Raw genomic sequence first — 13571 nt, forward strand, 5'->3', positions numbered from 1 at the left:
GCCAACTATAGTTCCTTGGCCTTATCAATGTAGTGCACACCCAGGCCATACTTCTAACTGCCAGGGCCTGCTGCAGGTCACTCTGTGTATATTTTTCTGCATGCAAGACAGGCCAGAAAAGCCTAGAATCTGCCCCAACCTCCTCCCAGGAGCCCTCAATCAGTGATGAATGGGATTTGGTATAAAATATCTCGGGTCCCTCACCCCTCAGGCACATGTTCTATATTGCCTACTAAGAGTTTCTGAGTGGAATTAAACTTTTGTTACCCATAGTCATAACTTATTTAAAAATCCATCATTTATTGGCAGTCTTCCTTCCCCTTTTTTTATCTCCTTAGTTGCTACCAGTGATTTCTGGGATTACCTCCCAAATAAACTGTTTTCTCTCATATCCTTATCTTAGAGTTTGTTTCTGGAGGAATTCAAACTAAAAAGAGCCCTAGACATGATTAGAACCCAGACAGTCTGGCCGCAGAGCCTAGTGTTTATCCCTACCACATGCTTCCTATTATCCCAAAAAGATGATAGATATTTTGTAAACCTGGTCTCAAGACATGAGAGGCAAAAGAGTTTTGTCTCTGTTATACATCCCAACTTCTTATCAAGAACTATGAAGGATCTGAGATTTTACTTTTCCTGCCAACAAAGAAATTAGCCTGCCATAGGCTAGCAGACTTTTGTCAAGACAACATGATGGTAATAGCTAACATGCATTTCCAGCAACCCAAGAGCTCTACACATGAACTTCACCATATGGTCAATGCTGAAATCATATTGATTATGTTCTTAGCAGCCAAAGATGGAAAAGCTCTAAAGTCAGCAAAAACAGACCTGGAGTTGACTGTGGCTCAGATCAGGAGCTCCTTATTGCAAAATTCAGGCTTAAATTAAGAAAGTAGGGAAAAATCACTAGGTCATTCGGGAATGACCTAAAACAAATCCCTTATGATTATACAGTGGAGGTGACGAATAAATTTAGGGATTAGATCTGGTAGACGGAGTGCCTGAAGAGCTATGGATTAAGATCAGTAACATTGTTCAGGAGGCAGTGACCAAAACGATCCCCAAGGAAAAGAAATGCAAGAAGGCAAAATGACTGTCTGAGAAGGCTTTAAAAATAACTGAGGAAAGAAGAGAAGTTAAAGGCAAGGGAGAAAGGGAAAGATATAACCAACTGAACGCAGAGTTCCAGAAAATAGCAAGGAGATATAAGAAGGCTTTCTTGAATGAACAATGCAAAGAAAGAGGGAAACAATAAATGGCCAGGATGGGCATGATAAAGGACTGAAACAGGAAGGACCTAAGAGAAGCAGAAGAGGTTAAGCAGATGTGGCAAGACTACACAGAAGAATGATACAAGAAAGGTCTTAATTACCTGAATAACATGATGGTATGGTCACTCACCTAGAGTGGAACATCCTGCATTGCAAAGTCAAGTGGGCCTTAGGCAACATTGTTATTAATAGGAACAAAACCAGTGGAGATGATGGAATTCCAGCTGAGCTATTTCAAATCCTAAAAGATGATATTGTTAAAGTGCTGCACTCAGTATGTCAGCAAATTTGGAAAACTCAGCAGTGGTCACAGGACTGGAAAAGATCAGTTTTCATTCCCATCTCAAAGAAGGGCAATGCCAAAGAATGTTCAAACTACCTTAGAGTTGCACTCATTTTACATGCTAGCAAGGTTATGCTTAAAATCCTTCAAGCTAGGCTTCAGCAGTACATGAACCCAGAGCTTCCAGATGTATAAGCTATGCTTCGAAGAGGCAGAGGAATTATAAATCAAATTGTCATCTTGTTGAATCATGGAGAAAGGAAGGGAATTCCAGGAAAATATATACTTCTGCTCCATTGACTATGCTAAAGCATTAGACTGTGTAGGTCACAACAAACTGCAAAATTCTTAGCGAGATGGAAGTACCAGACCACCTTACCTGTCCCCTGAGGAGATCGTATGTGAGTCAAGATGCAGCAGTTAGAACCAGACATGGAACAATGGACTGGTTCGAAACTGGGAAAGGAGTACATCAATGCTGTATAGTGTCACTCTGCTTATTTAATTTTTATGCAGAGTACATCATGCAAAATGTCAGGCTGTATGAATCCCAAGCTGGAATCAAGATTTCTGTGAGAAATATCAACAACCTAAGTAATGTAGATGATACCACTCTAATGGCAGAAAGTGAAGAGGAAACTCTTGATGAGGGTGAAAGAGGAGAGTGAAAAAGCTGGTTTGAAACTCAACCTTAAAAAACTAAGGTCATGGCATCTGGTCCCATCTGCTGCTGTTGCTAAGTCACTTCAGTCGTGTCTGACTCTTTTCAACCCTTTGGACTGTAGCCCGCCAGGTTCCTCAGTCCAGAGGATTCTCCAGGCACGAATACTGGAGTGGGTTGCCATGCCCTCCTCCATGGTAAATAGAAGGGGGGAAAGTGGAAGTAATGACAGATTTTATTTTCTTGGGCTCTAAAATCACTGAGGACAGTGACTACAGTAATGAAATTAAAAGATGCTTGCTCCTTGGAAGGAAAGCTATGGCAAACCTAGACAGTGTATTAAAAAGCAGAGGTATCACTTTGTTGACAAAGGGCCATATAGTTGAAGCTATGGTTTTCCAGTAGTCATGCACGGATGTGAGATTTGGACCAGAAAGAAGGCTGGTATGCTCAGTTGCTCAGTCGTGTTTGACTCTTTGTAACCCCATGAAATGTAGCCTACCAGGCTCCTCTGTCCATGGGATTTTCCAGACAAGAATACTGGAGTGGGTTGCCATTTTCTTCTCCAGGGAAATAGGCTGAGCGTGGAAGAACTGATGCCTTCATGTTGTGATGCTGGAGAAGACTCTTGAGAGTCCTTTGGACAGCAAGGATCAAGCCTGTCAATCCTAAAGGAAATCAACCCTGAATATTCATTGGAAGGACTGATGCTGAAGCTGAAGCTCCAACACTTTGGCCACCTGATGTGAAGAACTGACTCATTGGAAAGACCCTGATGCTGGGAAAGACTGAAGGCAAAAGGAGAAGGGGGCAGCAGAGGAAGAGGTGATTAGATAACATCACTGACTCAATGGACATGGGTTTGAGCAATCTCCAGGAGACAGTGGAAAACAGAGGAATCTGGCATGCTACAGTCCATTGGGTTGCAAAGAGTCAGACATGAGTTAGTGACTGAACAACAAGACTTTCATGAAGACTGATAGAAGACGCAAAACTCCTGGGTCAGAGACAAGAACTCTGCTCTATTATACACAGCAATGATAGTAGCTAAAGAATCTACATTTGCTCCCCAAGGTCTGTTTCCCACAGGATGACACAAACAGGCCAGATGGATAACTACACATGCAGCTGATTGCGTTATGGGAGAAAGGACCCTGAGGTTAAAGAACCCAAACCTTTTATACAGGACATTAAACATGACTGTTCTTTGCTCCAGAGATAGTCACTACCTCTGTCTTTCAAGGCTGTTAACTATACCAAAATCTTTGAAAAGATAATCCATAATAGAGGAAATCAGCATCTCACTTGAAATGTGTGCAACTATGCAAGACACCCATAAAGAACTGTCTTCTTTATTCTGAAATCGCAAAAGTTTGCTCCTAGTTTCATCACACAATAGAAACATAATTATGCCTTACAGAAAATGGCAAAAACAAATGGCAACTTTTAAGAACTGTTCATTGTATGGTCTTAGTTTTTATGATTGTGTCGTTTTGTTTTCAAAGTATAAACGGGCTTCCCTGGCGGCTCAGATGGTAAAGAATCTGCCTGCAATGCAGACCTGGGTTCCTTCTCTGGGTCAGGGAAATCCTCTGGAGAAGGGCAAGGCAACCCATTCCAGGATTTTTGCCTGGAGAATCCCTTGGACAGAGGAGCCTGGGGGGCTACAGTCCATGGGATCGAAAAGAGTCGGACACGACTGAACGACTAACACGTTCACTTTTCAAAGTATAAACCCATTTTCTTTTGATGCTGGCAATTATCCTGTGAAGTAAGTTATTTTATGACTGATGGAAAGATGATTCAGAAGATAAAGAGCTTCATTTTACTCCTCTAGTGAGTGGTGGGCCCAGAGGTTAAACCCAGGATTTCTTATTCCCAAACTACCAAACATTTGACCAATAGCACTAGAGCAGATTCACATCTGCTGAGAACTTAAAACCTGAGAGCCTTAGTGGGTCTCTTCATTTCTTCAGTGCTGCCAACTCCCATGGCAGAATTTTGGGAGCTGAATTGAAGATATAAGCTGGAGGGAACACAAGTGGAGGAAAGGATGTGAATACGCCCTCTTTGTCTTTTGATGTTCAACTTCCCTTTTCTACATTCATTTTTTTTTTCCTTTTGGTGGTTTTCACTGTATACATAAGTCATTGCTTTAAAAAAAAATCCCACAACGACATGGATTTGGAATTAAACTGTAAAAAAAAATCCATAATTATCAGAATTATAGCATTTTCACTCAAATGGATGGATGCAATACATATTTATTTCAGAATTTTGTGGGTTTCTCTCACTGGGGAAGTGTGCACAATTTCAGTGCATTCAAAACTTCAAGCAAATTTACATTTTTGGACATACTGTTCATAGCATCTTGGTGCTGCTGTTTATGACATATACAATACCTGAAAAAAGTATACAGATCAGATTCTGCTATATTGTATGATACTTGGAGTACATTGTAGAAATCTGTTACTTAAAGGAATCCTATAGTGAATCCATTTTGTGAAAAAAACAAAAACAAAAAAACTGTACCTTGAGAGATAGTATGACTTGTGGCAAAAGCCTTGATCAAAGAGTAGAAATTCTGGGATTCTAGTGCTACATCCCCTTTGTGTCATTTGTACCAAGGAGTGGGAAAATTTAATCTCTAAACGTCTCTAATTTAAATGTCCTTTTCCTGGGGACTTCCCTGGTTGTCCAGTGATTAAGATTTCACACTCCCAATGCAGGGGGCAAGGTTCAATCCCTGGTCAGGGGAATACATCTTGCTCATGGCAATGAAGATCCCACAAGCCACAACTAAGGTCTGACACAGCCAAATAAAGTAACTTTAATAATAACAGATTTCCCTTTCCTGGAGTGCAATGACTTATGTGGTTTGCCTCTCAACTGTGCCTCTTACTGGATATACACTTTCCTGCAAGTCATGTAACCTTATTACATCTTTTCCTAACTTGTGGAATAAGGATAATAATATGTACTTCAAATAGTAATTGCGTTACATTAAATTAGATAATGGGCTTCCCCAGTGGCTCAGCAGTAAAGAATCCGCCTGCAATGCAGGAGATGGGTTCAGAATTCCCTGGGTCTGGAAGATGCACTGGAGAACGAAATGGCAACCCACTCCAGTATTCTTTTTTTTTTTCATTTTATTATTATTTTTTTCATTTTATTTTTTTCCATTTATTTTTATTAGTTGGAGGCTAATTACTTTACAATATTGTAGTGGTTTTTGCCATACACTGACATGAATCAGCCATGGATTTACATGTGTTTCCCCATCCCAATCCCCTCTCCCGCCTCCCTCCCCATCCCATCCCTCTGGGTCTTCCCAGTGAACCAGCCCTGAGCTCTTGTCTCATGCATCCAACCTGGACTGGTGATCTGTTTCACCCTTGATAGTATACTTATTTCAACACTATTCTCTCAGAACATCCCACCCTTGCCTTCTCCCACAGAGTCCAAAAGTCTGTTCTGTACATCTGTGACTCTTTTTCTGTTTTGCATATTGGGTTATCGTTACCATATTTTTAAATTCCATATATATGCGTTAGTACACTGTATTGGTCTTTATCTTTCTGGCTTACTTCACTCTGTATAATGGGCTCCAGTTTCATCCATCTCATTAGAACTGATTCAAATGAATTCTTTTTAATGGCTGAGTAATATTCCATGGTGTATATGTACCACAGCTTCCTTATCCATTTGTCTGCTGATGGGCATCTAGGTTGCTTCCATGTCCTGGCTATTATAAACAGTGCTGCGATGAACATTGGGGTGCATGTGTCTCTTTCAGATCTGGTTTCCTCGGTGTGTATGCCCAGAAGTGGGATTGCTGGGTCATATGGCAGTTCTATTTCCAGTTTTTTAAGGAATCTCCACACTGTTCTCCATAGTGGCTGTACTAGTTTGCATTCCCACCAACAGTGTAAGAGGGTTCCCTTTTCTCCACACCCTCTCCAGCATTTATTGCTTGTAGACTTTTGGATAGCAGCCATCCTGACTGGCGTGTAATGGTACCTCATTGTGGTTTTGATTTGCATTTCTCTGATAATGAGTGATGTTGAGCATCTTTTCATGTGTTTGTTAGCCATCTGTATGTCTTCTTTGGAGAAATGTCTGTTTAGCTCTTTGGCCCATTTTTTGATTGGGTCATTTATTTTTCTGGAATTTAGCTGCAGGAGCTACTTGTATATTTTTGAGATTAATCCTTTGTCTGTTGCTTTGTTTGCTATTATTTTCTCCCAATCTGAGGGCTGTCTTTTCACCTTGCTTATAGTTTCCTTTGTTGTGCAAAAACTTTTAAGTTTAATTAGGTCCCATTTGTGTATTTTTGCGTTTATTTCCAATATTCTGGGAGGTGGGCCATAGAGGATCCTGCTGTGATTTATGTCGGAGAGTGTTTTGCCTATGTTCTCCTCTAGGCCACTACAATATTCTTGCCTAGACATTTTCATGGACAGAGGAGCCTGGCGGGCTATAGTGCATGGGGTTGCAAAGAGTCAGACATGATTTAGCAACTAAACAACAACAAAATTAGATAATATTTAATAAGCAGTTTGTACATACTAAGCACTCAATAAACTTCAGTCAGTACCATTAATTCTACATTTTCATGTATCAAGTTCACTTACAGTGAGACTTCCTATAACACATGCGTTTTTTGGACTCTTCAATTAAATCTGACTATAAGCAATTTTTTTCAGTAGTTGTGTATGGATGTGTCAGCTGGACCATAAAGAAGGCTGAGCGTGGAAGAACTGAAAGTTTCGAACTGTGGTGCTGAAGAAGGCTTGAGAGTGCCTTGGACTGCAAGGGGCTCAAAGCAGTCAATCCTAAGGGAAATCAGTCCTGAATATTCATTGGACGGACTGATGCTGAAGCTCCGATACTTTGGCCACCTGACACAGAGAGCAGACTCATTGGAAAAGATCCTGATGCTGGGAAAGATTGAAGGAAAAAGGAGAAGGGGGTGGCAGAGGATGAGATGGTTAGATAGCATCACTGACTCAATGGACATGAATTTGAGCAAGCTCTGGAGATAGCAATAGACAAGGGAGATTGGTGTGCTGCAATCCATGGGGTTGCAGAGTCGGACACGACTTAGCAACTGAACAACAAAATAAGTTGTTTATTTTGTTAAATTTAATCCACACATTCATTCATATTTTTTCTAACGTTTTAGTGAAAAAATTTTAAATCTACCTAAGGTTGAAAGAAATATATCCGCGCATGGCCTGGATCATACAATTAACATTTCCCTGTGCTATGCTTAGTCGCTGAGTCACGTCCAACTCTTTGCAACCCCATGGACTGTAGCCCGTTAGGCTTCTCTGTCCATGGGGATTCTCTAGGCAAAAATACTGCAGTGGGTTGCCATGATTATCGAGGATATTTATACTATCACATATCTGTCCACTTACTCCTGTATCCATCCAGCAAGACTTCTTTTCTAATGCAGTTCATATTCTATGGAAAATATCAGTACACTTGTCTCCCAAAAAATATCAGCCTGCTTATTGTTAAATAGAATCCAGACTTTGTTTGGGAGTCTTTTTTTCCCACTTGGGGTAAAACTTTACATATAGGGAAACTATGCATTTATTCTTATATTCCAGGGTGATTTAAATATTTCAAATCAACTCTTTTGTGGTGATTTAAATACTCAAATTAAATCACCAATTATATTTGCTTTAATCTGTAATATAATGCATTGAAATGCCTTCAAAATCCTGATATCAAAGAACAAGCTTATGTGATAGGTCAGCTGAACCATATCAAGTTTCTCTTTGAGGATTGTTTGATTTGGGCATTTTCAGTTTGATCTTGTGTCATAAATCCAAATCCATTTGGTATATCCATTTGTAAGCTAAAATATAAAGAAGTTCCACCACAAGAAAAAAAATTGTAAATTTGTAATTACGTGTGTTAGCAGGTGTTAACTAGACTTAATGTGATGACCATTTCACAGTATATACATATACTGAATCATCATATTGGACACCAGAAAGAAATAGAATGTTACCATGTCAATTATATCTTGATTTTTTAAAGAAGAAAAGGAAATAAACCTATAAATGTGTAGTAAAACTTCAAAAAATAGAAAAGACAATGAATATTGCAAGTCAACAAAATTAGCATGATGACAAGGGCCATGTTCTGGTTCTCCAGCTTTTGTTTGATTCTATCATGTTGAAGCACTTAAACTCAATAGTTCCCACGTGTAACACTAAGGGGACAATGTGGTTCATGACTGATGAGATCCCCTACCAAAGGAAGGGTTTTGGCAATCTTAGTCTTTTTGGGTGTGCTCCAAGAAAAAAGATTTCAACAAAGTATCCCCTAAAGTGTGCCTGCTCTGCATATTTTATAATTCACACCTACTCCCTCTCATAATATATTTGATGTAGAAAGTAAACCCTGGACAGAAAACAAAAACAAAAACGTTCCAGTGCTGTTATTGGAAAAAAGCAACACATAGTCACAGCTGGGTCCATCTCATATATCTATCTATACATTCTGGTGAGCTAAAGAAATGAACTTCACTCCAAAATCTCTGTTGAAACTTTAGTTCCTTTCTCTAACATGGAAGAAGAACATACTCAGCAAAACTCAGTTTTTCCTAACTAACTTATGTCTTAAATGACATAGAGACAGTCTTTGTGAGTAAAGATCACAGCAATCATATTACATTTTCAGGTCATCACTGAGAATGGCAACAAAATACAGTCACCTCTCAGTATTCAAAGGGGCGTAGGCTCCAGAACCCCCACAGATAACCAAATTCCATGGATGCTCAAGTCCCCTCTGTAAACTGGTGAAGTATTTGCATATAATCTGTGTATATCCTTCTGTGTACATCAAATCACCTCTAGATTACTTATGATACCTAATACAGTACAAAAATAATTGCAATGTGTGGCAAAGTTTTGCTTTTTGGAACTTGGTGGAATTTTTTTCCCCAAAATTATTTCATTCCTTTAACTGGCTGAATCCCTGGATGCAGAACCCTTGGATACAGGGTGTCAATTGTAGTTTGTTAGGGTCTTAGGCATGGACTCTCCATCATTCAGCATTCGGCAACATCCACTTAGGGCCCTTAAGTACAGATCACTCAGGAAGATACCAAAAAAAAAGTTTCCACTCTCCAAATTTTAGGGAGCTTCATCCTATTATCCTGTGTGGAATAGAGTAGTGAAATAGATGATTCAGCAGAAATATTAACTATGTGTGAAACATGCAGACTCTAGAAATGGATAAACCCGAAGTTAGAAAAAAGTGTTTGAATCCCTCTTTCATGATTTATTAATGCAGTGACCTTAGGCAGATAACCTCTCTCAGATATGACAAGTTACTTAATCTCTTTGAGATATGACTTTCTGATAGGTAAAATAAGAAAAACAATAAAACAACAGCAGATTTCTATTAAGTTCCTATTATTTGCACAGTACTGAACTTGAACTAAGAGCGTTGAAGTTTCCTTCACTGATTTAATTTTTACAGCAATCTCATGAGGTAGGTGTTGTTACTATCTTCTTCTGTAGGAGAGCCCAGGTTGTTCAGCTTGAGGGCAGTACCTCGGCTTGAACCCAGAGCTCTCCATCATTATCCTAGTGGAACTGAATTGCACAGGGTTGCTTTCAAGAGAAGTGAGCAAAACTGAGGCATGAAAGACATGTAGTAGATGTTCAATTAACGGTAACCTCCCCTTCTTTCCAATCTAAATAAGAACACCCAGACCTATATTTTAGATATTTTTTTATCTATCTATTATTGAAGTATAATTGATGTACAATATTATATGTTACAGGTGTACAAGTGATTCACAATTTCTAAAGGTTAGTTTCTTACTCTTAGGAAGTTAGTGAATCAAGCAAACAAAACAATAGGTCAAGAATTGATCTGACCTAAACATAAAGTATGAACTTCTATTCCCAAAGGAAAGCTTCCTTGTTACACTGGCTCTTTACATCTTTGGGGGACACACACCTTTGCTATCAGATAGTAAAGACAGGATCAAGAGCCAGAAGGGCTCCAGAATGATTAAAAAACCTTTTGACATCAATGAAGTACAAACATTTCTGAGCTAAATATCCTGATACAAAGTTCTCACATTCCTATTCATCTCCTTGTTGTTGTTTAGTCGTTAAGTCATGCCTGACTCTTTTGCAATCCCATAAACTGTAGTCTGCCAAGTTCCCCTGTCCGTGGGATTTCCCAGGCAAGAATACTGGAGTGGATTGCCATTTCCTACTTCAAGGGATCTTCCTGACCTAGGGATTGAACCCTCACCTCTTGAGGCTCCTGCATTGGCAGATGGGTTCTTTACCTCTAGCACCACCTAAGAATACTGTAGTGGGTTGCCATTTCCTTCTCCAAGGGATCTTCCCAACCCAGGGATCGTACCCATGTCTCCTGCAGTGGCAGGCAGATTCCTTACCACTGAGCCACCAGGAAAGCCCACTCACTCCCTTAGGAGGGTCTAAAATGACCCCAAAGTCATACTTGATTCTTGGGAGATGTCCTGATTAATTTCCATTGTAATGTGGAGAGGAGCCAATCTCTCACCAATAAGCAGGAAGTGGGGTGAAGAACACAATCCCAGGATTCCCCTTGGAAGACAAGCCAGGGAAAGAGGAGATCCCAGAGGGCCACCAGCCCTCTCCTGAGAGGCTCAGTTCCTGGTTTCTTCCTCATATATTGGTTCAAGTAGGACACATTTGCATTTCATCATCACATTATTTTCCCATGTGTTTTCCATAGACATGCTTGTCTTACTGGAAACCTAAGCAAACTGATAGAGCAGTTGCATCTCCCTTTTTAGAGATGCTATCCATCTAGGAAATTTGCTTGTTTTCAGGCACACTTCGTTTCTGGGATGTAACAATTAATGCCAAGGTGTTGGTGGCTTAATGTAGTCTGCTTCCCATAGGCGTTTACTTTTTTTGTGATGTATTTTTTTATTGGAATATAATTGCTTTACAATCTGCTGTACAATGAAGTGAATCAGCTGTGTGTATACATATATTCCCTCCCTCCACCCTCAACTCTTCCCACCCTTCTAGGTCATCACAGCTCATCACAGAGCCCCGAGTTGGGCTTCCTGTGCCTTACAGCAGGCTCCCACTTGCTGTTTTATACATGGTGGTGTGTATATGTCATTCCTGATGTCCCAGGTCATCCCACCCTCCCCTTCCCGCCTGTTTCCACAAGTCCACTCTCGAAGTCTGCATCTCCATTCCTGCCCTGGAACTATATTCATCATTATCATTTTTCTAGATTCCACACTGTTCATTGCAACACTATTTACAATAGCCAGGACATGGAAACAATCTAAATGTTCAACAACAGATGAATGGATAAAGATGTGGTACATGTTTTACAGTGGAATATTAACCCAGCCACTAAACGAAATGAGATAGGGTTATTTGTAGAGACATGGATAGACCTAATGTCTGTTATACAGAGTGGAGCAGGTCAGAAAGAGAAACAAATATCGTATGTTAATGCTTTATCTAGTAGTGGAACTGATGTCTTTGGGCTGAGAAAGGGGTGCCAGGGGGGCTTGGAGAGACAGCACAGAAACTCACTCCATATTCCATGGCTAGCTAGCTATCTTGTCCATCCAAGCAGGTGGCTAGTTTGATTTCTCTGTGCTTTTGTGCATTTCATTTCCTTTGTTTTTGAGGGCAGCATTTTGGCGGGTGGAGAGGCCTCTTCATCACTTGTCATGTTGCTCTGTGTGGGCACCCACCTTGTGCGCATTTGCCTGTGGTGATCCTGATCTGCAGATCCCATTAAAGCAGGGAGCAGAGAATAAGCTTTCTTCAGTACCTCTGAGAGAGAAGCCTATGACCCCTGAGAGAAGTGTGCCGGTGTCTGCGTACATGTGCACGCCCGTGGCATCTTTTTGAAACAAGCTGCATCTTTCTGTGGATCCCTGGCTGTGATACACTTCTCTTTGATTTCCTTTTCTGTGTTTGAGAGCTATCCTTTCATTTCAGTGTAGGTTGAGGCCTGAGATCATGCCCCTTTATTCACACACACACACACACACACACACACTTCCCTTTCCCTAAACTTAATCTCCATGTAGAATCTCTTCACAGATAAATAAATGTGTTCTGTACTAATAGTTGACTCCCAAAATCCATTTTACCCCAATGATTAGTATAAACTAAGGTCACTCTCCTTGCTACTGAGTGGGTTAAAATATACATGTAATCTAGTCTTGGCCAATGAGCCACAAGAGAGTCTCCTGCTTCTGGGAACAGCTTTCTGGCTCATTACACAGAGAGACAATTCTCTCGTTCCTGCACTGTTGACTTTGTTGTGTCTGTAAGTGATACAGACACAGACACCAACACAGAGGTGACTGTAGCCACCTCTCCATCAGTCCAAGACCAGGGCCAGGAAGATTGTCACAAGGCTGGGCTGGAGCCTTGATGTACCATACCTAGAACCCATGCTAACTTTGGAATTACTATGTGAGACAGCAGATTTGATGGTTGCATATGCCTATCTGAGTTGAGTTTTCTCTTACTTGCAAGAGAAATTAATATGGCTGATTCATATGCACTACTTTTTAAAATTTTATGTATTATTTGTTTTTGGCTGCACTGGGTTTTTGTTGTTGCATGCAGGCATTCTCTAGCTGTGGTGAGTGGGCTTCTCACTGCTGTGGCTTCTCTTATTGCAGAGCACAGGCTCTAGGAACATAGGCTTCAGTAGTGTGGCGTAGGGGCTCACTCGTTGTGGCTCATGGGTCATAGAGCACGCAGGCTTCAGAGCAGCCTGTGGTTCACAGGCTAGTAGTTGTGACTCATGGGCTTAGTTGCTTTGTGGCAAGTGGACTCTTCCTGGACCAGGGATTAAACCTGTGTCCCCTGCATTGGTAGGCAGATTCTTATCCACTTCACCACCAGGGAACTCCTCAAGTGTACTATTTTTACGGACAACCATAATTGTTCCGTGGCTTTGGTATAACCACTTGATAACTGCTAATATTCTTTGAGTTTAGACCATATGCCAGGTATTTATATAAAGGAGAGTGTGCTGGCTTGTTTTAAAAAGTGATGTTTCTCATAATCAGTTCATTCATAATCCTTCTCCATCCCTACCCATGGTCACTTGTTACCACATTAGTTAGTATAACATCAAATGGTAGATGTGTAAATGCACCAAAAACTGACGGTAAATGAGTTGATCAAACAGGAGTCTTGTGGACCATTTCTATTACTTCTAAAAGTCTGGACACAATTATGGAAAGAACTGCCTACTTATCAATAGACATAAAAATACTTTAGATTTTAATATAGCATCATACTTTCAATCAAAACCTTAAGGATGAAGT

Source organism: Cervus canadensis, chromosome 24 (assembly GCF_019320065.1).
Source record: "Cervus canadensis isolate Bull #8, Minnesota chromosome 24, ASM1932006v1, whole genome shotgun sequence".
Taxonomy (NCBI): domain Eukaryota; kingdom Metazoa; phylum Chordata; class Mammalia; order Artiodactyla; family Cervidae; genus Cervus; species Cervus canadensis.